A 15861-nucleotide genomic window follows, 5' to 3' on the forward strand; every position below is an offset into this window, starting at 1 on the left:
ACCCAGGAAGGATATGTCTAGGAAAGAAGAAATGGAAGCCAACTCTTGTGATTTGCCTAAACTCTATACGATGTGGTATAACATTACTGGAAGGGAGACTGTGATGCTGAAGCCATAGACTATAAACCCTAACCAACCACTAAAGCAGCAAAACTGAAAAGTTCTAGCTAGGAAGCCTAAATAAATAAGTGAAAAAATGAATACATGAATAAATGAATACATGAATAAATAAATAAATGGATAAAACTGAATCATAAAAATTCCTCCATTAAAAGAAAGCGGAAAAAGAAGAGAACGGGAACAAGGAGCAGATAGGACAAATGCAAATCAAACAGCATGATGACATATTCAAATCAACTATCTCAAAAATCACAGTAAATGGCCATTTGTAGCAACGTGGATGGAACTGGAGAGTGTGATGCTAAGTGAAATAAGCCATACAGGGGCGCCTGGGTGGCGCAGTCGGTTAAGCATCCGACTTCAGCCAGGTCACGATCTCGTGGTCCGTGAGTTCGAGCCCTGCGTCGGGCTCTGGGCTGATGGCTCAGAGCCTGGAGCCTGTTTCCGATTCTGTGTCTCCCTCTGTCTCTGCCCCTCCCTCGTTCATGCTCTGTCTCTCTCTGTCCCCCAAAAAATAAATAAACGTTGAAAAAAATATATAAAAAAAAAAGAAGAAAGAAGCCATACAGAGAAAGACAGATACCATATGTTTTCAGTCTTATGTGGATCCTGAGAAACTTAACAGAAACCCATGGGGGAGGGGAAGGGAAAAAGAAAAAAAGAGGTTAGAGTGGGAGAGAGCCCAAGCATAAGTGACTCTTAAAAACTGAGAACAAACTGAGGGTTAATGGGGGGGTGGGAGGGAGGGGAGGGTGGGTGATGGGTATTGAGGAGGGCACTTTTTGGGATGAGCACTGGGTGTTGTATGGAAACCAATTTGACAATAAATTTCATATGTTGAAAAAAAAATCACAGTAAATGAAAACGGTCTAAAAGCCTCAACTAAAACGCAGACTGTCAGAATGGATAAAAAAGGAAGACTCAACTATATGCTACCTATACAAAATGCACTTTAAATGTCAAGACAGAAATTTGTTCGAAAGACAGGAATATGATATACCACACTAACACTTGACCAAAGAAGGCTGAGCTAGAGTGGCTATATGAATAGCAGACAAAACAGTTTCAAGCAAAATATATATATATATATATATATATATATATATATAACCAGCAATAAACAACAGGTCATTATATAATCATAAAAGGGTCAATTAAGAGCAATCTTAAATGTTCATGTATCTGTTAATAGCTTCAAAGTACATGAAGCAAAATTGATAGAACTGAAAAGAGAAATAGGCAAATTCACAATTATAGTCTGATATTTCAACACGCTCAACATCAGCAAAGGCATAGTAGACTTGGCCGCCACTATTCTTCTCAAGGATCTATGGAACACTTACCAAAAAAGACTATGTTCTGGGTCAAAAATAAATCTTAATAAAAGGAAGAAGTCAAGAGGCCTGAAGTCATAATAGTGTGTCCCCTGCCACAAAGCAATCAAATCAGAAATCAAGCACAAAAATATCTCTGGAAAATACTCAACTATTTGTGAACTACAGAACACATCGAAATATCTCCTGGGTCAAAGAAGTAATGAAAAAAGAAAAAAAAATTAGAAAGGATTCTGAACTGAATGAAAATGAAAACATAGTAGAATTTGTACAGTTCTGCTTTAGTGGCACTCACATGAAGACTGATAGCACTGAATGTATACATTAAAAAAGAAGAGGGAAGTGCGGTGCTCCTTGCTGCCTTTGTGGCTCCTCCCCCAGCTTCCCAAGGCACCCTGCCCTGCCCCACCCCACCCTGGCAGTGGATGGAGAGCAGGTGCTTTGTTCACAGAGCACAGCAGGCACTTGGGTGGGTGGGGGCGGGGTCCGCCAATGCCAGGAATTGAAGGTGGGGGAGTAGCCGTAGGAGGAGACCCCCCTAGACTGAGGTGGGCATGGGCCGGGCCCCGGGTTCTGCTGGAGTGAGAGGCGGCGGCGGTGGCACAGGCATGGTCCTTCTGGAAGGGAGAGCCCAATGCCTCTGCACCTGTCTCCCCTCCCTTCCTCTCCGCCCCTGCCATGGGTTTTGTGTTCTAGCTCCCCATCTTTTTCTCACTACCTACATCATCACCCTTCTTCCGACTTTGCTTCCCAGCTTCTTGCGACCCTTTCTCTCACTTAAGCCTCAGTTACTCAGGCTCTTTTCACCCTAGTCTTGCCGGAGACTTCATATGCCAGCAGTCTCTCTCATGGGATGTCCCCATCCTTCCCCTCTCCCCACATCCTATTCTGGGCTGATGGCAACCAGAAATCCTTCCTATTGCGTTTACCGGCAGTTTCCACCTGGCCCTGAAGCTTGGCGCAGATCAAGTCCACCACACCCACGCTGAGAAGGACCCCTAGGAGAACCACTTTTCCCATGGTGGTATTGGACAATGTGTTCTCGATTTTCCTCTGGTTGCTTATTTTAGTCTGAATATTTGTCACTCTCCACCGCTATACTTTAAAAACGTATGTTTTGGTTGCATGACAAGGAGTTAGAAATGAGCCAGAGACCATTCGCAGGTAAGGAGAAGATTTAGACATTTAGGATTCAAGGAAGAAAGGAGAAACAGAATGTTAAGAAGGTTAGATTTCTGAAAGTATTTTTATATCTTTTGTGATCTGAGGAAGTGGAGATTACTGAGCCTACACAGATTGACATTTTGGGAGAAAATTTCATGGTGCTTGATTTGCTCTTGGAGTAACGTGAACACAAGTTCTCAAACCTGCATATTCTCTCAGTTGGAACCAGCTGTATATCTGAATGTTCACTTTCATCAGAACTTGTATCAGAGAAAGAATGGGAGTCTGCTTCAATGAAAATGACTACCTCCGGGACCTGAAAAGAGTCATTCTGTTTCCTAATAGTGTATATGGCCATTTTTGTGGGAACAGATCAGCATTTTTACAGTTTACTTGGAGTATCCAGGACTGCAAACAGTAGAGAGATAAGACAAGCTTTCACGAAGTTGGCATTGAAGCTACATCCTTATAAAAAACAAAAAAAAAAAAAACAACCAAAAAACCAAAACGAATAACCCAGGGCACCTGGGTGGCTCAGTCAGTTGAGCGTCCAACTTCCACTCGCTCGGGTCATGATCTCACAGGTCGTGGGTTAGAGCCCTGCGTCGGGCTCTGTGTTGATGGCTCGGAGCCAGGGGCCTGCTTTGGACTCTGTCTCCCACTCTCTCTGCCCCTAACCCACTTGCATTCCGTCTCTGTCTCTCTTAATAGGAAATAAACACTAAATAAATAAATAAATAAATAAATAAATAAATAACCAACCAACCAACCAAATGTATAATCCTAATGTACAGAGTGATTTTCAAAGATAAATAGAGCATATGAAGTACTCAAAGATGAAGATCTGTGGGAAAAGTATGACAAATACGGAGAAAAGGGACTTGCAGATGATCCAGAAGGTGGCCCGTATGAAAGCTGGGATTATGATCGTTATGATTTTGGTATTTGTGATGATGATCTTGAAAGCATGACATTGAATAGAAGAGAAGTGGATGCTGCTGTTCATTCTGGAGAACTGTGGTTTGTGAACTTTTACTCCCCAGGATGGTCACACTGCCATGAATTAGCTCCCACAGGGAGAGACTGTGTTAAAGAAGTAGACGGATTACTTTGAATTGGTGCTGTTAACTGTGGTGATGATAGAATGTTTTGCCGAATGAAAGGAGTCAACGGATCTCCCAGCCTCTTCCTTTTTAGGTCTGGAATGGCCACAGTGAAATATCACGGGGACAGATCAAAGGAACGTTTGGTGAGTTCACCATGCAGCACGTTAGAAACCCAGTGATGGAATTATGGACAGGAAATTGTGTTCACTCCATAGAAACTGCTTTTGCTGCTGGTATTGGCCAGCTGAGCACTTTTTGTTGCAAAGGAGGAGATTGTTTAACTTCATAGACACGACTCAGGCTCAGGGGCATGTTGGATGGTCTGGTTAGTGTAGGATGGATGGACTGTGCCACCCAGGACAAACTTTGTAAAAGTCTGGATATTATCACAAGTACTACTGCCTATTTTCCTCTGGCGCCCCATTAAATACCAGAGAGAAAAGCAGCGTTTTGTTCCTTAATTCATTGGATGCTCGAGAAATAGATTTGGAAATCATGCATAGTCTTCCAGATTTTGAGCTACTTTTGGCAAATACACTAACGGATCGATTGGCTCATCATCGGTGGCTCTTATTGTTTAGTTTCGGAAAACATGAAAATCCAAATGATCCTGAGTTGAGGGAACTAAAAACTCTACTCAAAAGTGAACAATTCAAGTTGGCAAGGCTGACTGTCCCTCTGCACCAGACATCTGTAGTAATCTCTCTGTATGTCAGCCATGTCTAGCAGTATTTAAAGGACAAGGAACCAAAGAATATGAAATTCATCATGGAAAGAAGATTCTATATGATATACTAGCCTTTGCCAAAGAAAGTGGTAATTCTCATGTTGCCACACTTGGACCTCAAAATGTTCCTGCCGATGACAGGAACGGTGGCTTGTTGATTTGTTTGTGCCATGGTGTCCACCATGTCAAGCTTTATTGCCAGAGTTACAAAAAGCATCAAAGCATCTGCGTGGTCAGCTTTAGTTTGGTACACTAGATGGTACGGTTCACGAGAGACCCTGTAACACGTATAACATTTAGGCGGATCCAACAACACTTGTATTCAACCAATCCGAGGTTCATGAATAAGAAGGACATCACTCTGCTGAACAACAGATCTTGGAATTCATAGAGGATCTTAGGAACCTTCAGCGACCTCCCTGACACCCACCACTTTCAATGAACTAGCTAAACAAAGAAACCAGGATGAAGTCTGGATGGTTGACTTCTACTCCCATGGTGTCATCCATGTCAAGTCCTAATGCCAGAATGGAAAAGAATGGCCCGGACACTAACTGGACAGTTACTGCGGGCAGTATAGACTGCCAAAAGTATCATTCTTTTTGTGCCCAAGAAAATGTTCAGAGATACCCTGAGATAAGATTCCCTCCCCCAAAACCAACTAAAGCTTTTCAGTATCACAGTTACAATGGCTAGAAGAGAGATTTGGGGCACGGGATTTCGACCTCAAGCATCCACAAATCTAATGACTCAGACTTTCGATGAAAAAGTTATACAAGGGAAAAATCACCGGGTGATTGAATTCTATGCTCCTTGGTGTGGACCTTGCCAAAATTTTGCTCCAGAGTTTAAGCTCTTGGCTAAGACGATGAAAGGAAAAGTGAAAGCTGGAAAAATAGGCGGTCAGGCTTTGGCTCAGACATGCCAGAAAGCTGGCATCAGAGCCTATCCGACTGTTAAATGTTATCCCTATGAAAAAGCAAAGAGAAACATTTGGGGAGAGCAAATAGATGCCAGAGATGCAAAAGCAATCGCTGCCTTACTAAATGAAAAATTGAAAAATCTCCACACTCATGGAGAGAGAGATGAGGATGAAGTTTAATGATGTGAAGATGAAGAAAAAAGAGAAAAGGAATTCTAACCCATGACATCAGAGGAACATCTTTGTAGGATGTTGCTACATTCTGGGTCACAATAAAGGAACATTATCACGGAATTGTAATTGCACCGTCTGAATTCTGTATAACATTGGTATAATTGAAGGGTCTGCAAGCTTTTTCTGTAAAAGGCCAAACTGTAAATATTTTAACCTTTGTAGACCATATACTTTTGTCACATAGTACTTTGTTTTGCTTTGTTTACAACCCTTTAAAAAATCTAAAACTTTTCTTATCTCAGGGCCATACCCAAACAAGCCAAGCCACATTCAGTCCACGGGCCATAGATTGCTGACCCTTGGAAATGATACTAAAGCTGCCCGGCTCAAACAGGAGCCTGCTCTGTCACGTACATACATGTCTAGGGTCTATTCCTTAAAGTTTTGTGGCTGGCCTGAAAGGAAATAATTTGATATTTATTTACCTGTCTGAAAAATTGTGTGAAATGGATTGTGGCCATAGTGTAATTTAAAAAAAGCACACCCCCCCACACACACACACACAATGTGGCAAGCAGATAGCCTATTTTCATGGTGTATTATAGTAAAGAGATTTTCTTCTTTTTTCTTTCTAAAGGTTGAAGAACTGATTTTAATTTTTCACAATTGAGAAAAATTTTGGTAAAATAATGCCAATAGATTTCTACAGTATATAGAAGAAGAAGAACTAGGAGGGAAGTAGGGGGAGGAGAAGAAGAGGAGGAGGAGGAGGAGCATAGAGGAGGTGCAAGAAGACAGAGGAGGAGGAGGAGGAAGGAGGAAGAGGAGGGAAGGAGGACAGGGAGATGGAGAGGGAAAGGGAGAAGAAGAAGAAGAAGAAGAAGAAGAAGAAGAACAACAACAACAACAACAACAACAAGGAGAACGAGGAGGGAAGGATGAGGAGCAGAAAAGGAGGAGGAGGAGGAAACAGGAGGAGGAAGAGGACAGAGGAGGAAGAGGAAGGAGGAAGAGGAGGGAAGGAGGACAGGGAGATGGAGAGGGAAAGGGAGAAGAAGAAGATGAAGAAGAGGAAGGAGAAGGAGAAGAGAAGAAGAGGAGGAGGAGGAAAGAGGAAGGGGAAGTGGAAAGAAGGAGGAGAGGGAGAGGGAGACAGAGTGGGAAAGGGAGAAGAAGAAGAAGAGGAAGAAAAGAAGAAGGGGGAGGGGGAGGAGGAGGAGGAGAGGAGGAGGAGTAGGAGGGAGTAGAAGGAAGAAGGAGAGGAGGAAGAAGGAGAGGAAAAAGAAGAAGAGGATGAAGAGGATGAGGAAGAAAAAAGGTCTGAAATCTATGACATTGGGTTCCACCTTTTGAAACTAGAAAACTAAAACAAATTAAACCCAAACCAAGCAGAAGAAAGGAACTAATATAAAGACAAAAATCACATGAAAGAAAGCAGAAAAACGATAGAGAATAATCAATGAAACCAAATGCTTTCAGGAGGTGAAAAAAGGAGAAATTTCTACCAAGACTGATCCCAAAATGAAGAGAAACAACGGAAGTATTAACAATATATCAGAAATTAGTAATGTAACTAACATTACTGGAAATTCACAGATACTAAAAAAATAACAAAGTAATATTATGAACTTTATATAATTAATTTGACAACTCAGATGCAGTGGGTAAATTCCGTGAAAGACAGAAATTATCAAAGCTCAATCAAGAGTGAAGGGTGCCTGGCTGGCTAAGTTGGTAGAACATGTGACTCTTGATCTCTGGATTGTGAGTTCAAGCCACATGTTGGGTGTAAAGATTACTGAAATGAAATGAAATGAAATGAAATGAAATGAAGTGAAATGAAATGAAGTGAAATGAAATAAAATAAAAAAAAATAAAATAAAATAAAGGAAAAAAAGAACAGATAAACTAACTAACTCTATATGTATAAAAGAAACTAAAGTCTTAGATAAAGATCTTTCCACAGAAAACAATTCCAGGGCCAAGTGGCTACACTAGTAAATTCATCCAACATTTTCGGAAGAAATGTTATCTATTCTACACAAAGTCTCCCCCCAAAATGGAGAGGAGAAATATGTCTCACCTCATTCTATAAGGCTAGCATTACCTGAAACCAAAACTAGACAAAGATACTGTAAGAAATAAAATTCTGTCATAAGCGTGGGAGCACAATTTCTGAAGAAACCATCCACAAATCAAGTCTAACACTACATTAAAGAGGGGGGTGTGTCAACATGGCAGAGAAGTAGGGGTACCTGAAATGACCACATCCCTCAAACACAGCAGTGAGGCAAGAAGTTGTGGAAATCTAGGAATCTGGGCTACAGCGTGACACAAACATCTCCAGGGGCCCATGGGGACAACTGGCCAGGTCATGGAGATTTTTAATCTATTCTGTCTGCACCTCTTCTGTATCTCCTTCTTATTTTCCTTTCTCTCTCTCTCCCTCCCTCCCTCCCTCCCTCCCTCTCTTCCCTGCCTGGATTAAGTTGTATAGTTTCTCTGATTCTCTGCCTGGTCAATTTTTTGTCTTCTTCTCTTTTCCTTTGCCCCTGTCATTTCTCCCTTTTTATGAGATAAGGCATCTTCCATCACCCCCCCCCCAGTGTTTAAATTCTTTTCCAAGTTTACATTATGAACAAATCTAAGCACACCTGCTGGAATGGCCAACCCACAAATATGAGTAGGGAAATAAAGCAACCAGAGTCACAACAACAGAGAGCATGAAACACACTCCAAAGATACCTATTGAAGGGCCAGGCCCTGGATAGTATACGACCCCTTTTTAAAATAGTGCTGACAGGTGCAGGACACATGACAACTAGGAAAACACATAAAGTACTGAACACTGAGGAAATGGAAGAATTCTCCTCAAAAGAAACTCCAGGAAGAAATGAGAGCTAGAGAACTGCTCAAAACAGATATAAACAATATATCGGTTCAAGAATTTAGAATAATAGTTGTAAGATTAACAGCTGAGCTTACAAAAAAGCATAGAAGACAGCAGAGAATCTATTGCTGCAGGGATCAAGGAACTAAGAAATAGTGACAGCAATTAAGAAATACTGTAAATAAGATGCAAAATAAACTAGATGCAGTAACAGCAAAGATGGAGGAAACAGAGGGGAGAATAAGTGACATAGAAGATGAAAGTATGGAAAATGATGAAGCCAAGAAAAAGGGTGATAAGAAAATATTAGACCATGAGGGGAAAACTAAGTGATTCAATGAAATGTAATAATATCTGGATCATAAGAGTTCCAGCGTAAGAGAGAGAGAGAGAGAGAGAGAGAGAGAGAGAGAAAAGGGCAGATGGTTTTCTTGAACAAATTATAGGTGAGAACTTTCCTAATCTGGAGAAAAGGAAGCAGACATCCAAATCCAGAAGGCACAGACAACTCTCTTCAGATTCAACAAGAATAGGTCTTCTCCACAGCATATCATAGTGAAATTGGCAAGTTACAAAGAGAAAAGAGAATTCTGAAAGCAGCAAGGGACAAACGGGCCTTAACCTACAAGGGTAGACACATATGGGTAGTAGCAGACCTGCCCGCTGAAACTTGGCAGGCCAGGAGGCAATGGTAGGAAAAAGTCCATGTGCTGAATAGGAAAATATGCTGCTAAGAATCCTTTCTCCAGCAAGGATGTCATTCAGAATAGAAGGAGAGATAGGCTTTCCCAGAAAACCAAAAACTACAAGAGCTCATGACCACTAAACCAGCCCTGCAGGAGATCCTAAGGAGACTCTGTGAGTGGAATGTTATTAAGGCTACAAAGGACCAGAAACATCACCACAAGCATGAAAGCTCCAGACAACACAATGACATGAAATCCATATCCTTAAATAATCACTCTGAACGTGAAGGGACTAAATGCCCTTATCAAAACACATAGCATATCTGAATGGATTAAAAAACAAACAAAATCCATCTATATGCTGTCTACAAGAGACTTATTTGAGACAGGAGGACACCATTAGATTGAAGGTTAGGGGATAGAGTACCATGTATTATGCTACTGGAAGTCAAAAGAAAGCTGGAGTAGCCATACTTAGATCAGACAAATGAGATTTTAAACCAAAGACTCTAACAAGAGATGGCGAAGGGCATTATATCATAATTAAGGGATCTATCCATCAAGAAGAGCTAACAATTGTAAATGTTGGTGCCCCCAACTTGAGAGCCCCCAAATATATACATAGACTAATCACAAACCGAAGCATTCTTATTGATAATCCTATGGAAATTGTAGGTGACTTAAATACTCCCTAACAACAATGGACACATCACCTAGGCACAAAATCGGTAAAGAAACAAAGGCCCTGAATGATACACTGGACCAGATGGATTTGACAGATCTGTTCAGAACTTTTCATCCAACAGCAGCAGAATACACATTCTTTTCGAGTGCACGTGGAACATTCTCCAAAACAGACCACACAGTGGGTCACAAAACAGCCCTCCATAAATATAAAAGAACTGAGATCATACCATGCGTATTTTCGGATCACAACACTATGAAACTTGAAATCAAACAAAAGAAAAAGTTTGGGAAGCCCCCAAATGCATGGAGGTTGATGACCATCCTACTGGAGAAAGAATGGGTCACCCTGACAATGAAAGGAAAAATTAAAAAATATATACGGGCAAATGAAAATGAAAACATGACAGACCAACCCCTTTTGGGATGCAGCAAAGGCAGCCCTAAAAGGAAAACATATCGCCATCCAGGCCTTTCTCAAGAAATAAGAACAATCCGAAATACAAAATCGAACCTCACACCTAAAGAAACTAGAAGAAGAACAGCAAAGAAACCCTACAGCCATTAGAAGAAATAATAAAGATTAGAGCAGAAATAAACACTATAGAATCCAAAAGAAAAACCCGTAAAAACAAACAAAAAAAATAGTAGAACAGATCAATGAATCTAAGAGCTGTTTTTGTTTAAAGAATAAATAAACTTGATAACCCCCTAGCCAGCTTTCTCAAAAAGAAAAGAGAATCCAAATAGATAAAATCACGAATGAAAAAGGAAAGGTCACAATCAACACCACAGAAATACAACTATTAGGGAATACTATGAAAATGTATATGCCAACAAACTGGACAACCTGGAAGAAATGGACACATACCTAGTCAACCACACATTACCCAAACTCAAATGGGAAGAAATAGAAAATATGAACAGACCCATAACCAGTGAAGAAATTCAATCAGTTATCAAAAATCTCCCAACAAATATGAGTCCTGGGCAAGAAGTCTTCCCACGGGAATTCTACAAGACATTTAAAGCAGAGTTAATACCGATTCTTTTCCAGCTGTTGAACAAAGAAATGGAAGAAAAGCTTCCGGACTCTTTCTATGAAGCTAGCATTACCTTGATTCCCAACACAGATAGAGACCCCACTAAAAAGGAGAATGACAGGCCAATATTCCTGATGAACATGGATGCCAAAATTCTTAACAAGATACTACCAAATCCAATTCGGCAGTATATGAAAGAATTCTTCACCATGATCAAGTGGGATTCATTCCTGGGCTACAGGGCTGGTTCAATATTCACAAATCAATCAAAGTGATACATCACCTTAATAGAAGAAAGGATACAATCATTCATATGATCCTGTCAATAAATACAGAAAAACATTTGACAAAATACAGCATCCTTTGTTAATAAGAAACCCTCAAGAAAGTTGGGTTACAAAGAACATACCTTAACATTATAAAAGCCATATATGAGAAGCCTGCTGCGAATATCCTCAATGGGGAGAAACAGAGAACTTCCCCCTACCCTGCCCGCCGAAGATAAGGAACATACAAGGGACATCCACTCTCACCAGTGTTGTTGAACATAGTGTTGGAAGGCCTAGCCTCAGCAATCATACAACAAAATGAAATAAAACACATCCAAATTGGCAAAGAAGTTAAACATTCGCCTTTCACAGATGGCATGATACTCTACATGGAAAACCTGAAAGACTCCACCAAAAAGCTGCTCCAACTGATACATGAATTCAGCAAAGTCACAGGATACAAAATCAACACACAGAAATTGATTGCACTTCTATATACCAATAATGAAGTGACAGAAAGAGAAATCAAGAAACCGAGCTCATTTACAATTACACCAAGAACCATAAAATACCTAGGAATCAACCTAACCAAAGCTATAAGAGATTTGTATCCTGAAAACTATAGAAAACATATCAAAGAAATTAAAGAAGACACAAAGAAATAGAAAAACATTCCATGCTCATGGACTGGAAGAAGAAATATTGTGAAAATGCGATAACGACCCAAAGCAATCTACACATTCACTGCAATCCCAATCAACGTTGCACCGGCATTCTTCTAAGAGATAGAGCAAACAATCCTACAATTTGTATGGAACCACAAAAGATCCCAGATAGCCAAAGTAATGTTGAAAAAGAAAACCAAAGCTGGAGGCATCACAATCCCAGACGTTAGCCTCTACTACAAGGCTGCGATCATCAAGGGAGTATACTATTGGCACAAAAAGAGACACAAAGGCGAATGGCATAGAATAGAGAATCCAGAAATGGACCCACAAATGTATGGCCAACTAAACCTTGGCAAAGCAGGAAAGAGTATCCAATGGAAAAAAGATAGGCTCTTTCGCAAATGGTGCTGGGAGGTCTGGGCAGCAACATGCAGAAGAATGAAACAGGACCAGTTTTTTACACCGTGCATAAACTCAAAATGGATGAAAGACCTCAATGTGAGAGAGGAAACCATCAAAACCCTGGAGAATAACACAGGCCACAACCTCTTTGACCTTGGCTACAGCAAATTCTACTCAATACATCTCTGAAGGCAAGGGACATAAAAGCAAAATTGGACTATTGGGACCTCATCAAAGTAGAAAGATTCTGCACTTCAAAGGAAACAATCCACAAAATTAAAAGGCACCAAAGGAATGGGAGAAGATATCTGCACATGACATATCAGATAAAGGATTAGTACCCATACTCTAGAAAGAATTGGCCAAACTCAACACCCGAAAATCAAATAATCCAGGGAAGAAATGGGCAGAAGACATGAATAGACACTTCCAAAGAAGACATCCAGATGGCCAACAGGCACATGAAAGGATGTTGAATGTCGCTTATCATCAGGGAAATACAAATCAAAACCACATTGAGATACCACCTCACACCGGTCAGGGTAGAAAAAATTAACAACACAGGAAACAGCAGACATTGGTAAGGATGTGCAGAAATGGGAATTCTCTTGCACTGTCGGTGGGAATGCATGGGTGGTGCCACTGCTCCGGGAAACAGAGTGGAGGTTCCTTAAAAAATTAAAAATAAAATTACCCAACAACCCAGCAATTGCACTACTAGGCATATATCGAAGGAACACAGGAGTGCTGATTCATACGTGCACATGTACCCCAACATTTATACTATCAACAATTACCAAATTATGGAAAGAACACAAATGTCCATCAACTGATGAATGGGAAAAGAAGATGTGGTTTATATATACAATGGCTATTACTTGGCAATGAGAAAGAATGAAATCATGCCATTTGCAACAACATGGATGGAACTGGAGGGTAGTATGTGAAGTGAAATAAGTCAGAGAAAAACAGATATCATATGTTTTCACTCATATGTGGATTTTGAGAAACTTAACAGAAGAACATGGGGGAATAGAAGGGGAAAAATAGTTTCAAGCAGAGAGGGAGGCAAACCATAAGAAACTCTTAAATACAGAGAACAAACTGAAGGTTCATGGAGGGGTGGGGGAAAGAGGAGAATAGGTGATGGGAATTGAGGAGGGCACTTGTTGGGATGAGCACTGAGTGTGGTATGTAAGTAATGAATCATGGGAATATACTCCCAAAGCCAAGAGCACGATGTATACACTGTACGTTAGCTAACTTGACAATAAATTATATTTCATTAATTAATTAAACTACAGCCATGTGTGTTTGTGGGGGGGGGGTGGAATCTAACAACACACTAAGGGATAATTTGTTATTACCAAATGGGGTTTATCCCAGAAATGCAGAGTTGGTTTAAGATTCAAAAACCATATCTATCTCTGTAGATAAAATAAGTTCCTTGTCAAAACTCAACATCCGTTCCTGATAAAAACTTTCGGCAATCCTGGAATACAAGGGAGCTTCAATATGATTTAAAACAAAACAAAACAAAACAAGTCATGATAACTCTATAGCTAACGTTATAAATAATGGTGAAAAACTGAATGCATTCATTTCCTATAAGACCAGGAAGAAGACAGGAATGACATTCACTGAATGACTTCCTCTGTTCAGCACTATACTAGCAGTTCTAGCCAATGGAATCAAACAAGATAAAGCAACAAAGGACATCCAGATAGAAAATGAAGTGAAACTGTCTCTACTAGCAAGGACATGGTCACAAAATAGAAGTTGGCAAACTCCAGCCTATGGGCCATGTTACTTGTTTTGGTAAATTAAATTTTATCAAAATACATCCATTTCCATTAATTTATGCAGTATCTATTGGCTGCTCTTATAGTACAATGGCAAAACTGATTAGTTGTGACAGAGAATGAATTGGCTACAAGGCTACAATATTTACCATTGTTAGTAAAATAGTAGTTAAAAATGAATTCTTATGACCTTTGCTTATGTAGAAAATCTGACAGCATTAAGAAAAATGCTACTAGAATTAATAAATGAATTTATCATGGCACATGGATGACTCAGTCGATTGAGTGTCTGTCTCTTGATTTCAGCTCAGGCTATGATCCCAGAGTCATGGGATGGAGCCCTATGTCAGGCTCGTACTGAGCATGGGGACTGCTTAAGATTCTCTCTCTCTCTCTCTCTCTCTCTCTCTCTCTGTCTCTGCCCCTCTCCCCTGCTCATGTATTCTCTCTAATATTAAATATATCTATACATATAAATTTATCAAGGTTGGAGGATACAGAATCATTACACAAAAATCAACTGTATTTCTATATATTAGCTATAAAGAATCAAAAATTAAAATTTCAGGGCATCTGGTTAAGCACTGGGCTCAGGCTCAGGTCATGATCTCACCGTTGGTGAGTTCAAGCCCCACGTCAGGCTCTGTACTGATAGCTTGGAGCCTGGAGCCTGCTTCAGATTCTGTCTACCTCTCTCTCCGCCCCTCCCCAACTCATGCTCTGTCTCTCTCAAGAGTAAGCATTAAAAAAATTAAATTTAAGATGTATTATTTACAACTGCACTGAAAATAAAAAATAATCACGGTTAATATCATAAAAGACAGAAAGACCTATACTTTAAACACTACAGAATATTACTGAGAAAATTTTAAAAGACCTATATCAAGGGAGAGATATATACTCTGTTCAGGGGTTAAAAGATTCAATATTGTCAAGAAGCCAATTCTCCCCAAATAAATCTGTAGATTCAACATAATCTAAACTTAATTTCCAGAAGACCACCAGAGTTGTTGTTTGTTTGTTTGTTTGTTTTAAGAAACAGACAAACTGATTCTAAAATTCACGTGGAAATGCAAAGGATCCAGAGTAGCGGAAGAACACTGAAAAGAACACAGCAAGATGACAAACACTACCTGATTTCAAAAATCCTTATAAACTGGCAGTGATTAAAACAGCATAATATTGGTACAAAGATGGACAAAGAGATCAATGAGACAGAATAGAGCCCATACTTAAACCCACACATATGTGGCCAACTGATTATGACAAAGGAGCAATGGCATAAAGTGGAGAAAACACAGCCTTTTCCATAAATGGTGTTGGAACAACTAGATATCCATATGCAAAAGAATGACCTTGTACACATACTTTGTATCACAAATAAAAAAGAATATAAAATGGGTCATAGATCTAAATGTAAGACCTAAAACTATAAAACTTCTAAAAGAAAGCATGAGAGAAAAGCTTTGTGACCTTGTGCTATGGAAATATTTCTTAGATATGGAAACCAAAAACAACAATCATACAAGAACAAATGAATGTGTAAACTGGACTTCACCAAAGAGAAAAACTGCTCTTCAAAAACACTGTTGAGAGAAGGAAAAGTCACAGAGTGGGAGAAGAAAAACCTTGCAAAAAAAGAGCAGTGAGAAAGGAACTGTATCTAGCTCTTTCCACCATCTTTCTGTGCCACCATCATGATGCATGTGAATGTCGTGGCAGATGCTCCCCAAAGCATAACAATACTGAAGAGAGAAGCAAACTCCAGGTTCTTACTAGGCCATGCTCCAAAGACATTGTCCACTTTCTAACTGTGATGATGAAGCATGGTTACAGTGGTGAATTTAAAATCATTGATGATCACAGAGTT

The 15861-nt window shown here is 39.9% G+C and overlaps 1 protein-coding gene and 1 pseudogene across 1 annotated transcript in view; one reads left to right on the forward strand and one right to left on the reverse strand.

Annotated features, from left to right (window-relative positions):
* The window catches only part of LOC125159788 (ankyrin repeat domain-containing protein 26-like), a 708468-nt gene that overhangs the window by 49264 nt on the left and 643343 nt on the right, over positions 1 to 15861 (reverse strand). The gene's annotated exons all lie outside the window — the stretch shown is intronic.
* LOC125159792 (dnaJ homolog subfamily C member 10-like) lies at positions 2896 to 5760 on the forward strand (annotated as a pseudogene).

Source organism: Prionailurus viverrinus, unplaced genomic scaffold (genome assembly GCF_022837055.1).
Source record: "Prionailurus viverrinus isolate Anna unplaced genomic scaffold, UM_Priviv_1.0 scaffold_62, whole genome shotgun sequence".
Taxonomy (NCBI): domain Eukaryota; kingdom Metazoa; phylum Chordata; class Mammalia; order Carnivora; family Felidae; genus Prionailurus; species Prionailurus viverrinus.